Genomic DNA, 13,567 nt, shown 5'->3' on the forward strand with positions numbered 1-13,567 from the left:
GCAATCAGATTAATGTTGAAATGGCAAAAATCACATAGGCCAATCACATGTGTCCTGGCCACAGAATTAGCATTGGGATTCTATGGGAAAGTTCCACAAGAGAGGTCCCAACACATGTGGATGGGTCACTTAAATATTACCCTAGTTGCTCTTATATGAAAGTATCTCCCATATGACTAATATTCAAAGGACCCCTACTTAGCAAGTTATTCATTCACTGAGATATTGACAAATAAAGCAGCACATGCCGATCTGTATTCCACTTGGTGTTCACATTTTGTATTCACTGTGCTTGCCACCAAGCAGATCTGAACTCCTTTGGATAAATGACAGTAACTTTTACTGGTGTTTGTTAAAAGCAAAGTTCTGTTCTTTAGGTTATATGATTTGTCATCTTTTAGATGCCAGTCCTCAAAGCATTCCATTAAGAACCCAATGTATTCATTTTAATAGGCTTATACCGAGAAAGAATTCTGAAAACTGGGCTGAAGCTCTCTCATCTTCTCATCACAAGAATTAGGAATTTTTTAAAGTGCTTCTCTAGTGCGATGGGACTTTTTTGGGTGGATTCCTTTTGTAGTTACACATCTTAAAACCCATCTCACTCATTTTCAGGATAAGAAGCTTTCTCGGCTATCAAACAGAAAGATAGATCAGCAGCAGTGGTTCAGAGATAAAATGTCCTAGGGCTAATCTTAGGCTGAGGCATGAAGGTTAGTAGTAGTAGAAAAGTCCCATCTCCCCCCCCCTCAAATAGCTCAAAAGAATGATTCAGAATGAGTTCCTTCTGCACATCCAGCAGCAGCAATAACAGCAACAGAAAAGCAAGTGGCTTCTTTTCAGCCTCTTGGATTGCAGTTCAGCATGCATCAGACTGTAAAGGCAGAGTGAAGGGAGGGATGAAGGGGGCAGATAATGAATTTCTTAAGGCCACCTGGGGAGATCAGAATTATGAACTTCCAGAAGATAAGTCCCAAATGCTACCTGATGCATCACAGAGAGAATCAAATAATTTAAACTCTAGAGTTTGTGGTTAAAGGTCAGCTATGATTTTTATCTCAGGATTCAGACCTGGGATGCTCAGATGGCAAATGCCTTTTCCTCCCCTGTAGAGATTTTCTAAAATCCATTCAGTGTCACAGGGCTGGGACGGAGAAGAGGGGGCTGCAATTATCAGCAGGGTCACCCAGTAATAGCAATCACCCAGATTTTTGCCTTGAGTTAGCAAGATTTTTGCCTTGAGTTATCAAGAGGCAGAAAAGCTAGCCCAAAATTGAAAGCCTCTTTTGTGAAGGCTCCATTTCAAGGCTGTAGCACGCAAATACACTCCACACAAGCACATAGTTTCTCTTCACTTTCAATTCTTCCCAAGGTCTATTTGTATCATATCTCTTATCTCTCATTTTGTTTTTTTACAGAGACTATAAATTCTTCAAGACAGATAAATGGGGAACACTTGCCACTTTGGACAGGAGCATCATTCAGCACCTCGCTGCAGGAAGCTTGCATGTCTTCTTGGGGAAGATAGAGAGAGAACACTCAGGCAGACTGCTTTAGTGAAAAGATCAGTGCAGCAAATGAACCTGGTGGCTCTCACATAAGAGAAGATAGATCCAAAGGAGTTAACTGTGTTAGTATGTAGTTGCAAAATAGTAAAAAGTCCAGTAGCACCTTTAAGACTAACCAACTTTATTGAGGCATAAGCTTTTGAGAACCACAGCTCTCTTCATCAGATACATGAACAAAGAGAGCTATACATCTGACGAAGAGAGCTGTGGTTCTCAAAAGATTGTGCCTCACAAAAACTACTGGAGTTTTTACATATGAGGACACATAGATGCCGACACACTCACTATCCTAATACTTATGTGCTCTTTGAGTCTTTGAGAAAACTTAAGAGAAACACAAATACAACCAGCATGGCATTAGTGGTTTACATGTTGGACTAAGATCTGGAAAACCCCTATTTGAACCCTGTCCCCCTGCTATGAAAGCTTACTATGTAACCTTGTGTCTAACCTACCCCAAAGGATCATTGTTGTACCCTAGTTTCTGTACCATTGCAAGGTGCTCAACAGACAGTTTTATGATCAGCATTGCTCTTCTCATGGATATGCAGCAATAGGAACAGCACTCTCTGTGGTCCTGTGGCCTGTCAGTGCAGCTTGCTGTAGCACTGCTCTCCAGCTGTATTTCTATGTCATTTTAAGCTTGACAGAAAGGATTCTGTTGCCACCCTCTGCACATTACTGCCCTCAGCTGTTTTCAGCATGCAACTCACCCAGGGAGGAGCTGAGGAAGCAATCTGCTATTTGTACAGGTTTGCTCATGCGAGGGGGAAGACTCCTCAGTTTCTACCTACACATCCCCGATCACTGCTGGCATCTGATAAGCCATGCATCTTGCATTACAGTGAAGATGGCTTGTAAAGATACCATAGTATAAATGGGAGAAAGTGGTTTGCTGTACCTTTCTCTTAAGCCAGAAACCCTTCTGTCCTGGTATCTACGGTTGGCATTGATGGCAGGGCAGCTGGTACAATCTGACTGCCATATGCAATGGCCTCTTCTTATCTTCCCAACTGGATGTGTGGCTAGAGGACTGCTTCCAAGTGGGTCAGCTCAATTGGTGATTCTAGTGCAGCCTTTCTGTTTTGCTGTTGTTTTGCTTTTTTTGTGTGTGTGCCAAAAGTGAGCCTCCTTGCCAGCATGTTGCTGTCCTGATGCCTGCAATGCCCTTGCCTGGTACCCCTGAACATCCCTCACCCAAGATGAACCTATGGTGCAAGAAAGGACTTAGAGCCTGTCATGGGAGATGGATGTCATTGGTATGCTAGTCCATGATTAGGGAGTTGTGGCAGGGATGCTATGGACTCTGGTGCAATTGCTATGCCCTTTGTGCCTTGGCAGAGGTTCTTCTTTCACCTATATCCCCTGAACTGGGTAATCATATACAATAGGGCTGTTACTTTCCAAAACTTTGTATCTGTTGCAACCCTTAATATTTATTTTGTTTCCTTGGAATTTGAAAAGAACTTCAGGATGTTTTCATATTGTTTCATCCGATTATTTGCCTTCACATTACCCATCATATATTACCCATCATATAGATTCATATAATCGATATCTCAAAATGCAGTTTTTCCTTAAGTTTGCCATGGTCCAAATCTTTCTGTTCATTCTGATAGAAAGACCACATCAGAGGTATGCCTTTTGTCTAGTTTTCTATTCAGGTTTTACAAGCACCTACCTGTCTATACATACCCATAAATAAAGCAGAAGAAACAATCCTTTCTTCTTGGACCTTTCCTTTCTTCATCTATATCTCTATTGGGTCCTTGCTTCCCAAAACTTTATCTGTCCATGGGTCCGAACCCAAAATTAGGTTATGAACCCTGTAAAGGTGGGGCACAGGCTTTTGTAGCTATATTGATTTGTACATGCTTTTTTAAAAAAAGGGGGGGCACTGGTCTATTCTTCATAAGCCCTTTTGTCAGTTGGTTTCTCTAATATCTTCCACTGATTTCTCTAATAGCTTCTATTTCTTCTTTTCAACCAGCTCTTAGCCTCTTTGCCTACTCAGGCAGCTCCTCTCATCTCTATTTCAATATTTTCTTAGGCTTTTTATTTGCTTTACAGGAGTTGTAATATGTAAGGATTTTAATTATTGACACACTCACCATGAGAAGTTAGAATGTTTATGAACATTTTATGAGATCACAATAGCCGAGTCAATAGCAGGGAGGATAGCTCACAGGTATGCAGGCATTGTACTAGCTGAGCTTCTGCTGAGAGGGAAAATGTTGGCAGTAGAAACTGCAAATACATTCTGAGAACTCAGAAAATCTTCTGACTTCACTAATTAAAGGCTTCATTCAGCTCAAACCCAGGGCAAATGCACTTCGCATGCAACTTAAAAGGCCTTGGGTTAAACAGTGAAAAGATTTCTATAAAAAAAAAGCTGTGTGTCTGATGGTAGGAAAATGCTTCGAAAATGAAGAAAAAGGAGGAAAAGTATCCAGTCTGAACTTTGTCTGCAGGTCTTTAACAGTTTGCTAGATAATTGAGCAATGAGCCAGAAAAATACTAGCAGATTTGTAAAGGCACAGAGTGAAAAGTGTGACTTTTATATTATGCCTATTGCAGTACTCTGGCCCTCTCCTTTTATTAAACTGGAAATGTGCTAAGTAATTTTACTTTCAGATATGCTGGTATCAAACCAGAACACACCACTGAAATAAATGTTGTTTTTCTGACTTCACACTGATTTAATTTGAGGCCATTCTTGCTTGCTCCTCATGTGTCATTTGTCCTTGATAATGCCAGGGCTGTAGTTCTGCTGGCTTTGCTTTGTGAGTAGCTTCTAAAGCATGACCAAATCAGTGGGGAATCCTAATTCAATTAAATCAATGGCAAAACTGACCCAGTCTTTATCTGGGCCTGTCTTTCACAGTTCAGTTTCCATTCTGATTTACAAAGGAAAGTTTCCCAAAATTTACGATTAAATATGGATGGAAACATTTGACATGATTTCTTCATCCTTTAAAAAATTGCATGAAAAATTAAGATGTCAACTAAATATGCTGCACTCCCAGATAAAAGGAAAACAGATGGGAAGTTCATTGCTTAATTACAAAAATCTACCAGCGCTGCCTCGACCCAAGAGAGAAACATGAACATGGAATGGAAAGCCGCTGCCAGTCAAAAACAGTATAAATAAAAAGGTTCTGCCCCATGCTCCAATCTGTTAGTTGGAGTGTCTTTCATACTTCTCAGCACTTAGGGAAAAGTTGCGGTCTTCTTTTTTCCCTGACCAACCAAATTAACAAAATTCAGTAAGAAAAACGTTTGAATTGACAACTTTTTGTGGATATAAGGGAGGAGAGGTATAAGTTATAACTGCTATAAAATACTGGTTGTATAGTAAAGGATGCTGACGACTTACCGGCAAGCTGGGATTGGCATCGAGTGCAAGACGGAGTGGAGGCAGGACTAGTAGGAGGAGGAGTGTCCATCCGGCGCTGGTTAACTGCATGGTCAGCACCATTACACTAGAGTATCTGCAAGAGCAGCTGGTCACCCTCCCACCCACCACTGTTCCAAGACTATTGGGGGGCTCTGTCACAACTTTATGGGTTGGCGGTTTTGAGGCATTGGGCCAGATCCCAATAGGGTGAGTGGGGCCCTCGGGTCTGCTCACCCCGATGGAATTGGAAGCAAGGGCTCCAGGCAGGGCCAGCATCGGAACAACATGTGCCGAGGTGCCAGCAGGAGGCTGGCGGGTGATGCATTGGTCGGCAGCCAGGCCTACGATGCCAACGGGGATCCGTGCCCAGATGCCAGGCCAATGCTCCATCCAGCTGTAATCAATAAAGTTGTGGCCATTTCTAACCCAAGCTAGTGTCTGGTGTGATTCTTAGCCGGTACGCAGTCTGACATAGCAAATTGGTGACAATAGTGGCATTCAAACATTGCAAAAATGCAGGAAAAGAAATGAACAGAATTTCAGGACAAAACAAATTCACAAATGCATAAAATAAAGTTTGTTGTATTTGTACATCCCTACTCAGAATCAGTTTTGATTGTTTAAAGCAAGACAGCCATTTCAAGACACAGGCTGAGTTCAAAGTGTACATACTGGGAAGCAATCCTAAACACACTTACTGGGAAGTAAGCCCTACAGTAGGACTTTTGAGTAGTTTAAGATTGGACTGTAAGTCTCCTTGAATTCACTGCAACTTAACAGCAGCTATATTTGAGACTGGAATATTTCTCCCATCCAGAACCATTGATTTGGACCCAGTGATAGATATTGGGAATATATATTTGGTTTGGTTTAGTTTAGTAACATAGCAGAGTTATTTAGGCAGAAGCATTTAAACCCCTAAAATGTGCATTAATTAATCTTCAGACAAAATCATAGAAAGATACAACTTACAGTTTTATTGTAGCAGATTTCTTCCATAGCAATATCTTGCAGTAAAAAGGGGAAAGATCCTAATCTAAAGAGTTACATTCCTATTCTAAAAATGTGGCCTGAAAAGTAGGCAGTGAGGCTGGAAGTGTGGGTCTGTGGACAAAAGAAGGGCTCCATAGGGAGCATCGAGGATTTACATCATTCTCCTTGAAAAGCCACAAGGGAAGAGAGGATTTCCCAAAAGGCACAGAGGCAAGAAGGAGGAGGAGTCAATATGCATTCCCACCTTGAACAAGAGAGTTGCAGCTTGCTAGACTTATACAGAGTATTACAGACATACAAGAGAGACATGCAGTGCCCTCCAATGTCCAAGGGTATGCTGAGTCGCCTATTCCAACAATAGGCTCCTATAAATAAACCAAGGGGACACAAACCCTCATCTAACTCAGGCTTGGGCTGACCTTCCTCTACCTTGAGGTAAAACTTCTCCTCTCTAAGCCTATGAAGCTGAATGCTGGGCTGGGAAGCCTTTAGTAGCATGTTTGAGGTTTAGCTTCAACTTTCTTTCTTGTCCCACCCTTCAGGAATATATAAGTGGTGTGGTTACTCAGCCAAGTCCAGGTAGAGGCAAGATCAGGGGTTTGTGCTTTCTTGAGACAGAAAGTGGCACACAAGGCTTAGGGAGATTCAAAATGAAACAGAAGGTTTATTTACAAGTAGGAAAAATAAGAAGGCAAGTAGGCAGGTGTTTAAAACTGAAGTAAAGAAAAGGTTTTTGTACAAAATACTTCACTGGTATGAGGCACAAAACACTTGGTATGGTTCTAAATTGCTGGTTTGTATTAGAGATGTTGGTATTGTCAGACTTAAAGATGTTAAAGTGAGTCCTTTTAGAGGCTATAGATCCAGAGGAGTTAGCCGTGTTAGTCTGTAGTAGCAAAATCAAAAAGAGTCCAGTAGCACCTTTAAGACTAACCAATTTTATTATAGCATAAGCTTTCGAGAATCAAGTTCTCTTCGTCAGATGCCTGATCAAAACTTTTGATCAGGCATCTGACGAAGAGAACTTGATTCTCGAAAGCTTATGCTATAATAAAATTGGTTAGTCTTAAAGGTGCTACTGGACTCTTTTTGATTTTGCTTTTAGAGGCTGGCACTCCTTTGCAAATGCTCCACTTTTAACACACAGATAGCACGACTTCTCCTCTTTTGCAGACCTTAGGGTACTCCTCTGAGTCAAACTCTTTCAAGATACTGGGCAGGCGTTATAGTTATGTCCCAAGCTATAACCCTGTTCCTGGTGCCGAAGTGGAGACTCCTTTCTACCCATTTTCTTGGGCCACTATAATTCCCAGATCTCTTGAGTCTACGCAAGAGTTAGTGCTGTCTTTCCCACTTCAGTCCAAGGACTAAAAGTGCTTCATAAATGTACTGATTTCTCTTTAAGGGTACACCTTCTCTTCCTTCCTACCACAGAGGACTCTCTGGCTGACCCTCTTTGATCACAAGCCAGACTCCAACTCCCTCACTCATCAGTTTTCTCTCCAACTGTCAACCCCTCAGCATTCCATCCCTAACTGACATTTCAGGCTAGCCACAAAGGGGGGGGGGGATGTCAATTATTCTCCCCTCTTTAATGTCCGGCAATCCCAGCATTTTAAGCTGAGTCCGTCACAACAGCATTTTAAGATCTTAGGCTTTTAAAATAAAACTCTTCCCCTCAGTTGTTCCTCTCAGTTATCAGGTATAGTAGGAGCAGTGGGTATAATGGCTTTGGTTATGCTGTCATGAGATTTGTAGCAAGCAAGAAGAACACAGAGATCACTGAGGCAGGAGTTGTATTTAAAACAGAGATTTATTTATGTACAAGCTGTTTAAAAAAAATAGTTAATCAAAACAGCCTCCAGACAGTCACAGGAGAAGCCCTACTGAGGCACTTAAATTTAAGCTACTTATTGAAAATCTTGCATGCACAACCTTGTCATGGGCATGTTCTTTAGAGCACCCACTGAAATGTGGATTGGATTACATATTTATAATTTTCACACTTGAATACTGGCATCTTTTCATCATGTACATGTACATACATTCTTACACCAAGCAAGACTGTTGGCCCAATTAGCTCAGTACTGCCTATTCTGAGTGGTTAGGTCTCTATGGTCTTAGGCAGAGAAAAGTATTTCCAAAGTACTGTATATTACTGTGCGACTGTTAGATTCAATATACTGTGAGGTTTTCAGTAACCTTTGGACTGTTGCATTTCAAAATATGTACAGAAGTGCTGAGTAATGGAAGCTTATTTTTATGGATGTTTGTGACCATAAATCTTCATTTTTTCCTGATGTCTCCTCCTTACCTCAAGGTAAACTTCTTCACATGATGGTAATTTGTAGCCATAATTATGGCCTTAAAGCCTCCAGTAGGAATTGTAAAGGGCATTTTCGGCATTCTGGAGATAGAAAATAACTAGCAATTATGATGAAATAAAGCACTTTGTGGATTTCTGTTGGCATTGTAACAGCCTACATTTGCAAGAGTTAACTTGGAAAAAATAGCAAGCACTGCTGTATGTTCCAAACAAAAGCTTTCCATTTTCATAGTACATGTGATTAATCTGAAAACTGCAGACATCAAAGTCAACTAAATGTACATTTGTTTCTTTAACAGTTTGTGTGGAATTCAGATAACACATTGAGTCTCCTTTGTCTCATTTTATTGCAAGCCGAAGATGTTTTGGTTTATGTTCCCATTTCTTGTGCAGCCCTCCTCCAGCTTTGAGAATATAGCATTGAGACCTGTATACTACAAACTCCTTTTTCAAAAGTTGCCAGTATTTTCTGTGAGCCTGGTCAGTTCCTGTCTGTTAATATGCAAGAAATAAAAATATATTAGAGATTGAAAAATATGGGTGTAAAGAAAAAACGTTATGTTTAAGAGTATGGGAAGCCCTTTTGAGAGCTGGTTTGGAGGCTTCCTTGGCTGGAGAAATTCCCTCCTCCCTTTTTGGAGAGGCTTTTCGCTTTTGCTAGCAGTAAGTTATGTATGCTCTGCCCTTGAGTCAAGATAAACTGTTCTTCCTGGCTAATTGGTAATTAATTTCACACCTGTAGATTGAGGTCGTGTGCCAAGAGCTGCAGACTTGTCACACGTCCCTTTTTGCATTTGTCAGGTGATGTGGTCAGGCCTGCCTCACTTTGGTTCCAGCTTGAACCAATATAAACTGAAGAGAACGTGATTCTCGAAAGCTTGTGCTACAATAAAATTGGTTAGTCTTAAAGGTGCTACTGGACTCTTTTTGATTTAACCAACAAGAAGAAGCTTGTGGTGGGCGTCTATCTCAGACCTCTGTCCACGCTCTTTTGCTTTGCTTCTGGTTCTACTTGATGAGAAGGACTGAAGCTCGATCTTTTGCTTTGCTGTTTTGTGGACCAGGGACTTTTTCTTGCTATGCTTGAGAAACCAAGCATAGCAAGCATTACATAAGTAATGAAGCGTACCTTGCTCTTATTTATGTTTATTTGATATTTGCACAGGGGTGACAGTCATTCCTTATCATTTGCATTGTAATTCGGCCCACCTGGATGGCAGCACTGCCGCTTGGACAGGACCCGCGTTTGCAGCCCTGGAAGAATGAAAGGAAGTTGGGCATTTCCTAGGCATCCAAGAGCTTTGCTGGATGGGTGGAGCCAAAGGCATATTTGCTTGCTCTGCCCTTCCTCAGCACACAATTGTCTTTGTTGCTCGGCCTGAGCAGAGCACACTTCAAGCTGAGCTCCTCTGAGGCTGGTTTTATTGAAGGCCCTCAGGTCTAGGCAGCAGTAGCTGCATTGGAGAAGCTGTCCTATTCCCCTGCTTGCTACCTTCAACTCCAGCTTGCTACGTTCAAACTCCAGAATGAGAGTCAGGGCCCAGCACCAGGCTCAGTGGTTTGGCAGAGATTTTATTTTTCCTTATTTACATTTGGGGCCCATTGTCTATCAGTCAGGAGGGCTAAAGCAGGGTGAGGCTCAGCCTCTGTAGGCCTCAGGCCTACCTAGGCTCCCCCCCCCTTTTCACTTTGTTGGGAGTTCTTCCAGCAGCTGCAGCAATAGGCTTTGCTGTAGGCCACAGGGGGGTGGATTGCAGCCATCTGAGGGGCAGATTGCTTCATAAACTATTGCCATGGGCTTAACAGGGTGGACGCTGGTGTCCCCTCTCCCTGTCTGGCCTTTTCATCTCCCCACCCCTGTTTACACTTTGGGGGCTTGGGGTAGGCTCGTGCAGATATGATGGCAGGCCTTGTTACTTGAGAGAGGCAAGACCTGGTAGTGTGGACTGGTGGCCATCTTTTATCAGGGCAACTACAGAGGTGTGGTTATCAGTGGCCATTATGTGATGCTGAGGCAGCCATCTTTGTTTAGGGCATCTTATTGGGCAGCAGCCATTTTGTGGGTCACCCCATAGGTGGCCATTTCACTTCTGTACCCGGTTTAGCCATGCTGCCCTAGAAAGGCCAAAAAAAGCCCAAAGGCAAACAGCCAATAAAGAGGCAAGCCCCTGAAAGTGCTGTGTCGGTGCTATCCTCCTCTGATAGGAGGAGCCCTTTAGTAGTAGAATTGCCAACTCCAGGCGGTGGCTGGAGATTTCCCGGAATTACAACTGATCTCCAGGCTGCTGGAGGGGAGGTGCAGACTTCTGCCTCATGTACTGGTCATTCGCCTGGAGGGTGTTGACCTTCAATTACAGGGCATGGCCCTTTCCTTACAGGCTCACACAGGCTTGCACCGCCTAGGCAAGTAGTGGCCTGATGCTTTGAGGGGAGGTGTGGACTTCTGCCTCACGTGCTGGTCATTCACCTGGAGGGTGTTGACCTTGAATGGCCCTTTCCTTACAGGTTCACACAGGCCCTTTCCTTACAGGTTCACACAGGCTTACAGCACCCAGGCAAGTAGTGGCCTGATGGTTCTAGGGACAGTGCAGTCATCCGCCTCCTGTTTTGGTCATTCACCTGGATGGTAATGGCTTTTGGGGAGGGCTGGGGCATTATTGGTTGCCCCCCCCCCAGCTTACTGAATTTGCCATCCTCTACAGTGGTGATGAGGTCTACTTATTGGATGATTTACAGCAAGGGCTCAGGTTGGCCATAAGCCACCTGTGGGGCACAAAGGCCTAAGCAGAGGCTTGGCCCTAGCGGTGGCAGGTTAGGATGGGAAAATGAGTGGGACGGTGACCCCCTTGGCACATCTTCATTGGTAGGGAATTGAGGTCTGTCAGGAGCTACTGGTGGCCTCTGCGGCAGCCAGTTGCGAGGGCAAACTGCCATGTGGCTCCCTTGTACAAGTAAGGCCCTTCTGCTGTATGGCAAGGTTCTGCAGGCTTGGAGGGGGAACTATTTGCCTGGCTGGATGGGTCCCAGCCAGGTGTTGTATGACTCACCCCCGTGGCAGTGGGGGCTCTCCCAGACAGGTCAGGGCAGAGGTCATGGGTGACCCCAGGGCTTGACCTATACTGCTAGTTAGTTAGATCCCTTGCCATATTGACAGTTTATGTTGAAATTAATAAAGTAGCCCAATTTTACACCTAAGCTTTGTGTCTGCCTTCTATTTCAACTGGTTATAGTTTCCATGATCACTTAACTCTATTTGCAAAAAGTATATAGCTAGCTTTACAAAAATAGTAGATTATTATTGTCAAAATGTACCACTAAATGCAAAATATGTCAATATTTCATTGCTCTTTCTCAAGCAGTATTTAAAGGATCAAATGTCTTAGTACAAATCTGCTGAGTGCAATCATTCTAGCTACACAATGAGTATAAAATAGGAGAATAATCCAGTATCTCTTCTTCTTCAGTGGACATGAAATTAATACTCTCAGTAAGATTTTCTGCTGCAGGGGTATGTTGGTGAAGGGGAGAATATACTCAATAAAGATGTTATATAAATGAATAAATAAAAATTAACCAATAATGCCAATTCTAAGTTTTTTTTCCCTTTTATATACTATTTTCACCTCTCTTATATGTTAGATACAACAATAACATGGAAAAGATGCATTCATTTTTATGTGGAAAATTCAGTGGAGCAGCTAAAAGTGAGACATGGGTTTGATTATGTGAGGGTGATGCAAAAATCATGTACTATTTTCTGTTCTAATAAAATTAAAAATCTTTTAAAAATAACTATATGAATATAAATAAACAACTAGATGACCTCACATAATCATGCCTATTTTTTCATTTTGGTGTGTCACATTTGGGATACTGCGGCAATCTGTCAAAATCATATATTTTTTTAAAAATTCATTTTTAAAGAAACGATTAAAGAATCGCTTGCAAAAAGTTTCAGAATATCTCAGGAGATAGATCAAGATGAGTAGCCATGTTTGTCTGTAACAGCAGAAAAGAACAAGAGACCAGTAACACCTATAAGACTAACAAAATTTGTGGTAGGGTATGAGCTTCTGTGAGTCACGGCTCATGTTTTTCAGAAGTGATTATCTCAAGATAATCTATGCAAACAATTGTATTTAAAATATGTCTGGATTTAGACAGTGTCTTGTGATGTTGATCTAGTCTTTAAAACAGGGTAACTCTTAGAAACCATTTTAACCTTAAATTTATTTTTCCCCCCTTGCACATTGAACACATTAGATGTGATACAGGCATTATTAAACACTTTTAGTCCCCTTAATTTCAATTACTGATGCAGTCTGAAATGAGAGGGTTTAGATGCATTTGTAGTTCTTTTAAAATTGCCATGATGCCCGATCACAGCTTGTTGCAACCCCAGGAGTTCTTGTTTCTCTATCCGTCGCCACCCCTTTCCAGGTGCTGAAATAGCAATGGGGAACTGCTTCGCAGCAATTTTAAAAGAACTACAAATGCTTCTAAAATGTTGCCAGCAGCCACAGGATGGACCTTGTCATTTGGTTCTCAGGAATGTGAACTGACCAGGTTCAACACTGGTAGAGGGGTGTGGGGATGGTGTGTGTGTGATTGCAGTCTGCACTCATTGCTTCTAGGCTTTTTTGGAATACTTGAAAAGCCCTGAGGATTTTCCAAGCACTTTCTCTCTCTCTCTCACCTGGCCAACTTCTTATGCCTACAAATTAAGTAACATTTTATATTAGTTTCAGGGAATCCTGCTTGTTTCTTGGTCTGTTCTGCCTGATATGCTTGGTTGCACAGGCAATTTCTGGTGGGAGGAGATACTAAAATCTCAGTATTTTTATTATCTGTAGATATAATAGATATGATATAGATACAATACATACACGATAATAAAAAAGTGAGCAAACAGGTAGCATCAGAATACAAAAATTTAAAGGCAAGAATAAGTTGGACTGAGTTATTTTTTTTTCTGTAGCAAGCCATCTGCCCCAATAATGCAATCTTTATCAGTTTGCTTTATTGCACCACTTAGGATGTAATAGAATTTTGCTTTGACTAGTCTCTTTGACACAGAAAGATGAAATTGCATTTGGCAACTGAGTACAATTTACAGATGAACTTTGACAGAATAATAAAAAAGTCCAGAAGCACCATAAAAGTCTCATAACAAGTATTCCAGCATAAGTTTTGTCAGGTCCAGTATGTATCTAAACTGTACTGACTCCATTTTCTAATGCTTCTAGTGTTTAAGTGCTTTCTCCCCAGGTGCACCAGTTCCCA

The sequence above is a fragment of the Eublepharis macularius genome, chromosome 1 (genome assembly GCF_028583425.1).
Source record: "Eublepharis macularius isolate TG4126 chromosome 1, MPM_Emac_v1.0, whole genome shotgun sequence".
Taxonomy (NCBI): Eukaryota; Metazoa; Chordata; class Lepidosauria; order Squamata; family Eublepharidae; genus Eublepharis; species Eublepharis macularius.